Here is a 13039-nt window from a genome sequence, read left to right as displayed (position 1 = left end):
ATCTTAGATTTTGTTAATTAAACTGTATAACGCTGAAAAAAATCATGTCTGTTTGATCCTGGGGGCTTTAACTTTCACCATGCCAATTTCCATGACTTATTTTTGTGCAATGTCTTTTAATTGTTCTGGCATCTTTGCTACATACAGATTTTAATGGGAAAATGCTATGAAATTACAAGGAAGGGAAATGTCCTATCCATGAAATGTGATACTTCACCTAACATCTTTGCTTTGCCCCAAATAGCAGTGTTCTTAGTCAAGTCACATCTTATTCTATCATGCATACTCTTAATTCTTCTTGAAATCCTCAGGTCTAGGACTCTTGCCTTTTCCTATCTTGCTTTATTGATTAATAAATATCAAGTTTATATATTAATGCTATGACTGGGTTTGGATACTTGACAAGAAAATTGATTTGAAGCTTTGATAATAACAAAGTAATATGATCGTATTTCTCCCAGTCAATGAGAAAATGAGTTGAGGAAAAATGCAAGGGATAAAGGAAGAATCATGACTGCTAACATTTGACACAAGGACCTACCTGTGCCCTAATCTTGGATGAAGGGGCTGGATATCTAGGATTTTGCTTTTCAGACCTGTAATTTTGGACCAGATTCTATAATTTGGAGGCCATTACTTATTCTCCATGAGTCTCATTTCCAGCTCTTACTGCACATGAATATTGCAATTCATTGGTAACCATGTAATCTCATGTTTCTTTACTTGCTTCCTTCTTGGAATGTTTTATATGGTGTATTTTCCTATCTTCAACTTTTTTTTTTTTTTTTTTTTTTTTCCGGTACGCGGGCCTCTCACTGCTGTGGCCTCTTCCGTTGTGGAGCACAGGCTCCAGACGCGCAGGCTCAGCGGCCATGGCTCACAGGCCCAGCCGCTCCGCGTCATGTGGGATCTTCCTGGACCGGGGCATGAACCCATGTCCCCTGCATCGGCAGGCGGACTCTCAACCATTGCGCCACCAGGGAAGCCCTATCGTCAGCTTTTGATTCAAGTCAGGCATCAACCCCTATGATCCCAAGACTTAGTAAAAACACTTTTTGTCTGTGCACACACAATTTATCAGTACGAATCAGCATCTTATTTTATTGGTATTATTAATTTAATTTTGCTTTCACTCGCTTGTCAGAATGAAATCCTTGAAAGTATATGGCCTGTTAAAATCACATCTGTAGCTTTTCTGCCTTGTTCAGGTCCTGGATCCAAATACACCTCCCATCAATGTGAATTGAATTGTTGCAAAGCAGCAATATTTACTAAATCATAATTTTAGAGATATTCATTGAACCAATAAGTATATAGTCATGATATTCAAGCTGTCATCGTAGATGTGATATCCTCAGTTTCAATCTGTAAGGAACCTGTAAGGAATTTACAACATAGTCTCTATCCTGAAGGAATTTATGACACAGGGAGAAAAGATATAAACTCAAATAACTATAAGAAAAGAAGTGTATAGTAGATGTTATGTCAATAGTTGTAAGAGTTCAGAGATTAAAGAAGGGAAAGAAATCATTTTCACCTAGAGTGATAATAAGAGGCTTCATAGAGAAGGTGCCAATCTTTTAATATGACTCAGCCTATAAAAAAAAAATGTACAGAATTTGAAGGTGGAACTTGGGATAACATGGCTATAAAAGCAAGATAGGGATTGGCAAGGGCAAATGTATGGAGGTATAAATGTATAAAGGTTAATGGCACAGCAGTGTGACTGGTGGTTTTGCTAGATTGGTCTACAACAAGGAGAGTTAGAGCAGTTAATGTCACAACAGAGAACTGAAAATCTTCATTCTAAAGGCAATAGGTTTTGAAAGTGGAAGTGATGAAATTAAAGAGGTGTTATAAAACAAGTAATGTTTGGAATGGGTTGAAGGAAAAAGAGGCAGGCAGCTAGAATAATTTAGTTGCAAAGTGTGAACAAATAAATTCTTTACAAGAGAAGTAGCAATGGAAATGTAACCAGAGGGATAAGCACACAGTTATCCGTTTCTTCTTAGAGGTGGTGGTAATTCACAGTAAACCTATACAAATTTTCAGTTGTAACTGGGCTGAACTAAAATAAGAACAGTTTATCTCCCTTCTGAAGGAAAAACATATTTCCAAGTCAGACGTTATTTGCATTTTAAAACATTTTTATTGACTTTGTTTTTTTTCAGAGCTGTTTAAAGTTCACAGGAAGATTGAGGGGAAAGCACAGAGATTAACCAAATAATCCCAGTCCCTACACTTTCAAACGTTCCCTAATTATCAACGTCCCCCACCAGAATGAAACATTTGTTACAATCGGTAACCCTACATGGACAAATCATAATCAACCAAAGTCCATAGTTTACATTATGGTTCACTCTTGATGTTGTACATTCTGTGAGTTTTAACAAATGCATTATTACATCAGTATGGTATCATCCTGAGTATTTTTACTGCTCTAAAAATCCTCTGTGCTTTGTCTATTCATCCCTTGCCCCACCCCAACCCTGGGAAACAAACCATAGATCTTTTTTATTATTTCTGTAGTTTTGCCTTTTCTAAAATGTCGTATAATTGGAATCAAACAGTATGTAGCCTTTTCAAATAGCCTGCTTTCATTTAGTAATGTGAGTTTAAAGTTCCCCCATGTCGCTTCATGGCTTGACAGCTCATCTTATTTTCAGCATTGAATACTTTTCCAGTGTCTGAATGTACCACAGTTTATTTATTTACTTACTGGAGGGAATCTTGGTTGCTTCCAAGTTTTGGTTATTATAAATGAATGTTGAATTATTAGGACCACTCTAAACATCCTTGTGCAGGTTTCTGTGTAGACATGTTTTCAATTACTTTGGGTAAATACTAATGAGTTGGATTGCTAGATCCTATGTTAAGAGTACCTAGATTTGCAAGAAACTGCCAAACTGCCTTTCAAAGTGACTGTATCATTTTGAATTTCCACAGCAATGAGTGAGTTCCTGTTGCTCCATGTGCAGCATTGGGGTGTTGTCAGTGTTCTGGATTTTGGCCATTCTAATAGGTGAGTAGTTGTATCTCATTGATGTTTTATTTTGAAATGCCTTGATGACATATGATGTGTATCATCTTTTCATATGCTTATTTGCCATCTGTAGATCTTCTTTGGTGAGGTGTCTGTTAAGGTCTTTGGCCCATTTTTTAATTGGGTTGTTTCCTTGTTGAGTTTTAAGAGTTCTTTGTATATTTTGGATAACTGTCCTTTATCAGCTGTGTCTTTGCAATTTTATTTTACTCCAGTCTATGACTTATTTATTCTCTTTTTCTTGTTTTACACAGGGCAGTGTTTTTAATTTTAATGAAGTTTGACTTATCAGTTATTTCTTTTGTGGATTGTGCTTTGGTGCTGTATCTAAAAAATCATTGCCATACCCAAATTTATCTAGATTTTCTTCTATGTAATCTTACAGAAGTTTTATATTTTTGTGTTTTTCAATTACATCTGTGATCCATTTTTAGTTAATTTTTGTGAAGGGTGTAAGAAGGTCTCTGTCCAGATTTATTTATTTTTTTTTGCATGCTGATGTCCAATTAAGTTTCAAGAATATTCTTATCTAGGCTTAAGGAGGCTGAATATATAGCAGTTTTTACTATGACATAATCTCAACTAGTTTGCTCAAGTAGAATGTCTTTATAATGACAAAATTTCAGTTTTAATGAATAAAGATTCATAGAAGATTGAGCATTCCCCTCAGTCTCCCAATACAAAGAGGGCCCAAGTTATACCAAAATTCATATACCTGAACTCAAAATGTTAATTCTTGTTAAGTATGTTGTTTTCCAGGAGTGGAAAGGCTTTTAAATTCCATTTTTACATCTGGACAATCGTATCACAATGGCAATGCTGCAGTCTTTTGTAGCTTTGCCCATTTTTTACTGATCATTCAGGGGTGGTTACACCAAATATAATAACTGGAAGCAGTTTGTTAATAACTAAACATAAGAGTTAGAGTTGTGTGCTATACTTAGCTATAAAATACTTTTTTCATTGAAGTTTTTATTAAGATAATTGTAGTTTTTAAAGCAGTTTTAAGAAATAGTAGAGCTATCATGGATATCCTTAAATTAGTTTCCCCCAGTGGTGATATCTTGGAAAACTATAGTACAATATCACAACCTAGATATTAACATGATACAACCCACCAATATTATTATTCAGGTTTCCCCAATTTTACTAGTACTTATGAGTGTGTGTGTGTTCCATATAATTTTATAAAGTGTATGGGTTTATATACCTTCCCCCACAGTCCATCACCACTAGGACCTCTGGTGTTGCCCTTTTATAATCACACCTACCTCTCTCCTATCCAGTCCTCCTCCCTCACCCACAGTTCTACCCTCTACCAAGCATTAATCTGTTCTCCATTTCTAAAATTTTGTCATTTCAAGGATGACATTATTGGAATCATAGATTAATATTTCAGGGGTTACTCTTTTCATTTAGTTTAATTCCCTTGAGATTCATCCAAATTGTTATATGTATCAGAAGTTCATTCCTTTTAATTGATGAGTAATATTAAATTGTATGGATATATCACAGTTTGTTTAAATATTTATCCCTTAAAAGACAACTGGGTTGTTTCCAGTTTTTGCCTCTTATAAATAAAGCTACTATAAACACTCACGTCCACATCTTTGTATGAACATAAGTCTTCATCTCTCTGGAATAAATGCCTAGAAGTGCAGTTGCTATGTCGTATGGTACTTATATGTTGAGATTTTTAAGAAACAACTAAGTTGTTTTCCAGATTGGCTATACCATTTTACATTCCCAACACCAATTTTAAGTGATCTAGTTTCTTCACATCCTTACCAAGCATATATAACTTATATGTATAGTATCTTAAATATGTAAATATATTTTCCAACTTAATAACTAGAAGATAACCCAATTTATAATTGGCAGAAACGTTTTTACAGATAATTTACTAAAGAAGATACATGGATGCCAAACAAGAACACAAAATGATCAACCTTGTTAGCTATTAGGGAAATATACATTTAAACAACAATGAGATACCACTACACACCCACTAAGAATGCTGAAAAAAAACTCTCTTGTGTTGCTAGGGATTTGGTAAAACTGGAACTCTGATACCTTGCTGATGGAATGGAAAATGGTACCTATTTTGAAAAATAGGCTGATAGTTTATTAAACAGGTAAATATATGCTACCTAGCTATTCCACTCCTAGACATTTACCCAAGAGAAAAATTATATGTCCAATCAAAGACTTGTACACAAATATTCATTGAAGCTTTTGGTAATAGTCACAAAACTTAAAACAGTCCATTGATAAGTAAATAGATAAAGTATGGTGTCTGCACACAATTCAGTACTACTCAGTAAAAAAAAAGAATCAAACTACTGATACATATCACAACATGGGTAGGTCTCCATCTTGATGTTGAATGCAAGAAGTTAAAGTACATAACATATGATTCCAGGTATATTAATATCTCTAAAATTCAACCTAATCTCTAATGAACAGAAAACAGTTTAATTGTTGCCTAGGAAACTAGGGGTAGGGAGAGGTGGGAGTAAGAAATTACAAAGGATTGTGATGAAACTGCTTGTGATGGATTTGTTAATTGTTGTGATTGTGCTGATGGTGTCATTAACATGTACATATGCCATCAAATTGTGACTTAAATGTATACAGTTTATTGTATTCTAATTAGACTTCTAATGCTGACAAAAGAAAAGAAACTAAAATGTAAAATATTTCACATGGCATTTGGTCTATAGCTATGTAACCAAAACCTGTTATTTCATCTTACTCCTCCTATCCCTCTCTCACCAACACTTTTTCAAATACCCATCCAAAATCCTATTTCTGGTTTGAGGCTGATTTTGGATCCCCTCCTCTAAACTCACTGTTGTTTAGAATTTATTTGTTGATAAAATCCAGTAATATAAATTATGAAAATATTTTGTTCTAAGAAGTGGATTTGTCTACCCCAAATCAAGGATTTACCAAGTATCATGTGTGCACAAGAAACTGCTACACAAAAAATTTGAACATTAATTTAATAAAATTGTTATCCTTTATTCAGTTGATGCCATGTATCACAGTAATAGATTTGCATATATTGAACCATCCTTGTATCCCAGGGATTAAATCTCAGTTATGGTGTATTAGCCTTTAAGTATGCAGTTTAATTTGGTTTACTCACATTTTGCTAAGGATTTTTGCATCTATATTTATCAGAGTTATTGGTCTGTAATTTTTCTTTTCTTGAATATCTTTGTCTGGCTTTGATATCAGGATAATGCTGGCTTATAAAAATGAGTTTGGAGATGTCTATTCTTCAACATTTTTTGGGAACAGTTGATAAGGATTTATGTTAATTATCCTTTAAATGCTTTGTAGTATTCACTAGTGAAGCAATCTGGTCCTGGATTTTTCTTTGTTGGTGGGGGTGTTCAGGTTCAGTAAATTTGCAAGATACAAAATCAGTATATAAATGTCATTGTTTGTATACACTAACAACAAATTATCCAAAAAAGAAATTAATAAATAATCCCATTTACAATAGTATCAAAAAGAATAAAATGTTTGGGGATAAACATAGCCAAGAAAGTGAAAGGCTCCGGACACGCAGGCTCAGCGTCCATGGTTCATGGGCCCAGCCGCTCCGCGGCATGTGGGATCTTCCCGGACCGCAGCACGAACCTGTGTCCCCTGCATCGGCAGGTGGACTCTCAACCACTGCACCACCAGGGAAGCCCCTTTCTTGTTTCTTGAGGTATGCCTGTATAGCTATAAACTTCCCTCTTTGAACTGCTTTTGCTCCATCCCATAGGTTTTGGATTGTCATTTTTCCATTTTCATTTGTCTCTAGGGATTTTTTGCTTTCCTCTTTGATTCCTTCAGTGATCTCTTGGTTATGTAGTGACATATTGTTTAACCTCCATGTGTTTGTGTTTTTTACATTTTTTCCCTGTAATTCATTTCTAATCCTCTAGCATTGTGGTCAGAAAAGATGCTTTATATGATTTCAGTTTTCTTAAATTTACTTAGGCTTGATTTGTGACCGAAGATGTGATCTATCCCAGAGAATGTTCCATGCGCACTTGCGAAGAAAGTGTAATCTGCTGTTTTTTGGATGGAATGTCCTATAAATTTCAAGTAAATCCATCTGGTCTATTGTGTCATTTAAAGCTTCTGTTTCCTTATTTATTTTCATTTTGGATGATCTGTTCATTAGTGTAAGTGAGATGTTATAGTCCCCCACTATTTTTGTGTTACTGTCGATTTCCTGTTTTATAGCTGCTAGCAGTTGCCTTATGTATTGTGTTGCTCAATGTTCGGTGAATATATATTTATAATTGTTATATCTTCTTCTTGGATTGATCCCTTGATCATTATGTACTGTCCTTCCTTGTCTCTTGTAACATTCTTTACTTTAAAGTCTATTTTATCTGAGTATTGCTACTCCAGCTTTCTTTTGATTTCCATTTGCATGGAATATCTTTTTCCATCCCTTCACTTTCAGTCTGTATGTGTCCCTAGGTCTGAAGTAGGTCTCTTGTAGACAGCATATATATGGGTCTTGTTTTTGTATCCATTCAACCAGTCTTTGTCTTTTGGTTGGAGTATTTAATCCATTTACATTTAAGGTAATTATCGATATGTATGTTCTTATTACCATTTTATTAATTGTTTTGGGTCTGTTATTGGAGGTCTTCTCCTTTTCTTGTGTTTCCTGCCTAGAGAAGTTTCTTTAGCATTTGTTGTAAAGCTTGTGTGGTCGTGCTTAATTCTCTTAGCTTTTGCTTGTCTGTAAAGTTTTTAATTTCTTCATTGAATCTGAATGAGATCCTTGCTGGGTAGAGCAATCTTGGTTGTAGGTTTTTCCCTTTCATCACTTAAATGTGTCCTGCCACTCGTTTCTGGCTTGCAGAGTTTCTGCTGAAAGATCAACTATTAAACTTATGAGGGTTCCTTTGTATGTAATTTGTTGTTTTTCCTTGCTGTTTTCAATAATCTTTCTTTGTCTTTAATTTTTACCAGTTTGATTACTATGTGTCTTGGCGTGTTTCTCCTTGGGTTTATCCTGTATGGGACTCTCTGCACTTCCTGGACTTGTGTGGCTATTTCCTTTCCCATGTTAAGGAAGTTTTCGATTATAATCCCTTCAGATATTTTCTCTGGTCCTTTCTCTCTCTCTTCTCCTTCTGGGACCCTTATAATGCGAATGTTAATTGAGTTTAATGTTGTCCCAGAGGTCTCTTAGGCTGTCTTCATTTCTTTTCATTCTTTTTTCTTTATTCTGTTCTGCAGCAGTGAATTCCACCATTCTGTCTTCCAGGTCACTTATCCGTTCTTCTGCCTCAGTTAATCTGCTATTGATTCCTTCTAGTGTAGTTTTCATTTCAGTTATTGTATTGTTCATCTCTGTTTCTTTGTTCTTTAATTCTTCTAGATCTTTGTTAAACATTTCTTGCCTCTTCTCAATCTTTGCCTCCATTCTTTTTCCAAGGTCCTGGATCATCTTCACTATCGTTACTCTGAAATCTTTTTCTGGAAGGTTGCCTAACTCCACTTCATTTAGTTTTTTTTCTGGGGTTGTATCTTGTTCCTTCATCTGGTACATAACCCTTTGACTTTTCATCTTGTCTATCTTTCTGTGAATGTGGTTTTTGTTCCACAGGCTGCAGGATTATAGTTCTTCTTGCTTCTGCTGTCTGCCTTCAGTTGGATGAGGCTATCTAAGAGGCTTGTGCAAGTTTCCTGATTGGAGGGACTGGTGGTGTGTAGAGCTGACTGTTGCTCTGGTGGGCAGAGCTCAGTAATACTTTAATCTGCTTGACTGCTGATGGGTGTGGCTGGGTTCCCTCCCTGTTGGTTTTTGGCCTGAGGCAACCCAACACTGGTGCTTACATGGGTCTTTGGTGGGGCTAATTGCAGACTCTGGGAGGGCTCACGCCAAGGAGTACTTCCCAGAACTTCTACTGCCAGTGTCCTTGTCCCCACAGTGAGCCACGGCAACCTCTCCCTCTGCAGGAGACCCTCCAACACTAGCAGATAGGTCTGGTTCAGTCTCCCCTGCAGTCACTGCTCCTTCCCTTGGGTCCCGATTTACACACTACTTTGTGTGTGCCCTCCAAGAGTGGAGTCTCTGTTTCCCCCAGTCCTTCAACGTCCTGCAGTCAAATCCCACTAGCCTTCAAAATTTGATTCTCTAGGAATTCCTTCTACCATTGTCAGACCCCCAGGTTGGGAACCCTGATGTGGGGCCAGAACCTTCACTCCAGTGGATGGACTTCTCTGGTATCAGTGTTCTCCCATCTGTGATCACCCACCCAGCAGTTATGGGATTTGATTTTACTGTGATTGCACCCCTCCTACCGTCGCATTGTGGCTTCTCCTTTGTCTTTGGACATGGGGTATCTTTTTTGGTGAGTTCCAGTGTCTTTCTGTCAATGATTGTCCAGCAGCTAGTTGTGATTTTGATGTTCTCATAAGAGGCAGTGAGAGCACGTCCTTCTACTCAGCCATCTTGGTTCAAGCTCCAATATTGAACTTTTAAGTAACAAAATGTTAACCATAGTTATAATTAACTCATACACATTTTAGTTTGAGCAGTACAGTAAAAATTAAAGTGATTACTAGAATTTATGAAGTAAGCAATTAGGATCTGACTAGTTCTCTGCTACACAAATTAATTGGCAAGCAGAGGAACTGGAGACTCATCAGAAAAGAGCTCAGAAGTAATTAATGGACTGAAAGATAACATATATCAGGGAAAGTTGAAGGATGTAAAACTGTTTTAAATAAAGTAGAAAACTAGAAAATGACTAAATAGTCATCAATAAGAATGTAAATATTCAGTGATAATTAGAAACTTAAATCTCCATTATGAAAGTCATTTATTTTTTTACCTTGTGTTTTTAAGAAAAACATTTTTCCTTAAAAGAACTTTGAAATATTGAATAAGTGTATTTAAAGTGGGAAGTTATAGCAGTGCTTTCTCTGGAGAATTATAATAAGAAATAGAATACATTCTCATTTTTCTGGGGGCAGTTTATAGATAGCAAGGGAATGAATGACATCTCCAGTGATCTTTCCACTCTTGAGTTTCTGTGATGTTCAGTTTATTCAATCATGCTGAGTTGGAAAGTTCATTTCACTTCTGTATCATCTACTGGGGAAATCACTGTATTAACTGATAGATTTTTTTTTCCCTTCAAACTTGTTGTTTCCCAAGTGATTCTCCAGTTTTATCTGTTATTATTCTCTGAACCATTGCAACGATTTGGCAGATATAAGATCAATTGATTACATTACATTTTGACTCTCATATGTCTGAGAACAATTTTTTAAGAAGAAAAATCAAAATGTACATTTCAGTCTGCTTCTCTCAAATCCCTTATTAATGTATATTTTAACATTATAATGTGCAAATTATTTTGATGATAACTTTTTATACTTGAAATTTTGCACATATATTTTTATGCTATAAAAACTTCTTCTGGATATCATTTGATTGTTAAATAATATTTGTTTGATGGATATAGCATATTTTAAACCAATTCTCTTATATAGGATATTTAAACTTTTTAACGTAAACTCTTTGCAATGCATATTTTTATACATTAATCTTTTTTCTGCCTTGCTCCACTATTTTGAATTATGTTCCTTAGCAGAATTTATAAGAGAAATTGTTGGGTCAAAATCCTTTAACACTTTTCGGATTCTTAGGGACTTTGCCAAACTGCTTTCTAGAAATTTGAGTCAATTGCCTAGCAGTATGTTTCCCATGTGTATAACCTCCTTCAAATGTATACAATATTCTCACAAAACAGTGAAAAACTTTGCTAATTTGAAAGCAAATTATTATATTGTTATGTTTTAGAGTGTTAGTGGAAGACAACCTATTGGCAATTAACTGTTTTTTTAAAATGAGATTACCACTGTGAAATACCAGTTTCCAAACTAATCAATAAAGTATTTGTACATATATATGTTAGTATTAGATGGTACCTGGAAATCACCAAATGAATTTATAAGATTTATGAGAAAGTCTTCCTCAAAACTGTCAGGTATGTATCAAGATTCATGATGTAAGATAATGACATGAAGTAATGTGACAGTTGTCATAATCATATTGAAAAGATAAGTACTTCAATGTAAAAGGAAGGAAAGACCTAAATAAAACACAACAAAACAAAAATAGTCTTTCATTTGAAATGCAAGAGAATGGAACATCCAATAAAGAATACCATTCTTCCACACTCTTCAGACATACGTGAACATCTCTTCATATTCACAGGTTTTCTTTTATGTTTTATCTCAAGCCTTTAATTTCTGCTAGATATCCTTCTTAGCTTCCTTTACCTTTAAAGAAATTTTGCAGAACAGATCTTATTCCCCAGATTTCTAATATGAAAATCTGGAAGTGTGTTAGCACTCAATTCAAGGGGCAGAAACCTAATTTGAATTAGATCAAGCAAAAATGGATAATATATTGAAGAAAATAGACAAACTACAGAAAGGTAAAGGTAGAGATGGGTTTAGTGATAACTAAACCTTTGACAGGTACATCAACAAAATCATTCTCCATCGTTTTTCTCTGCCCTGTCTTGGTACTTTCCTGCTAAAAAAAAAGATGAGGGTGAAAAGGAGGTAGAAACCATTCAATTGATTCTTGCATTTTCACACTTTTGCAAAGAGCTAAGTAAAAGGGTTTTTTTGGTCCAATCCCTGTTTGGAAAACATGGTTAATATTATTAACCTTCTTTTGTAAGGGAAATAATACAATTTCATTCTGATTCCAGAAAACTTGAATAGCAATAGACTGACAGGCATAAAGCAATTGATCATATCAACAAATATCTTAATTTGAGTTGAGAACTCTCTAACTACTATGAATCACGTCCAAACAAATTCAGCAATTTGTATAGTATAGGAAGAAAATGCAGTTGCTTCTGTGGTGCCATCACTCTGCTCTAAAGTATCTTCTGGAGTCCACCAAAGTCCTCCTTATTACCAAATCTAATGTCCACATGCATTTTTCATCTATATTAAGTCTGTGCATCATTAATACTTGTGTCCAGTATTAAAATTGTATCCTTCCTTGATTTGATAGGTAATATTGTGAATGTCTCTCAGCTCTCTGACTATTCTTTTATTTTCTTTTTTGTTTCCTGATACAGCTGTCTGAATTGTAGGGCTTTCTAAGGCTATAATATTGTGTATTCCTTTGCAGTCAGTTCTCTGGTAGCTTTCTTTCTAGCATCTTTAATCTCAGTCTATGCAAATGCCACTGCAGCAAAGACACTACTGTGTCAAACAGGTTATTTTTTTCTCCTAGGCACAGAGCTAAACTGCATTTCCCAGCCTCCTGAAGGAAGTTGAGTCAAAACCCATGGAGCTATGTTGGAAGTGATGGACACCAATTCCAATCTTATCCCCCCAAACATCCAATACACTTTTAATAGGCTCTTTCTTCCCTGACTGCTAAACTTATGTTGTTTTAAGTGGATGGTTTCATAGCCCTAGAAGAGGATGGAACTGCAAGGCGAAAATAGCCTAGGTCTCTGAAGGAGTGTTCAGAGCAGATTCTACCTTAAACCTACCCACCTCCCATCCTTCTAACATTATAGTTCAAACTCTAAAGTCATCCATGGGAAAGAAACAGATAGTTAGCATTTGAAGCCACTAAATGTGGGGCTTGTTTATTGTAACAGTTAGCCTATACTGTCTGTATCCCAGACTTTATTTTTAACTCTGACCTCTTTCTCTCTTATAGATCCATATTTCCAGTCTTTTTCTGGATATCTTTAACTTCTTGTTTTCTTGGTTCTGAACATTAAATGATAATTTTTTTTCCTCAAAAACTAGCTCTTTTTCTTAACTCTTCTACTTATATTGGGAACATAATTATTATTATATTTTAATAACACTAAAATTATTTCTTTAAATGTGTCCCCTTTTTCACTTCAGGGCTTTTGTACTTTCATCAATGGATCTTTAATAACTGGAAAAGTGTATGATACACACTAGGTGCTTGAT

Source organism: Leucopleurus acutus (assembly GCF_964270905.1).
Source record: "Leucopleurus acutus genome assembly, chromosome: 7".
NCBI classification, from domain to species: domain Eukaryota; kingdom Metazoa; phylum Chordata; class Mammalia; order Artiodactyla; family Delphinidae; genus Leucopleurus; species Leucopleurus acutus.
Note: the sequence above shows the minus strand (reverse complement) of the source record.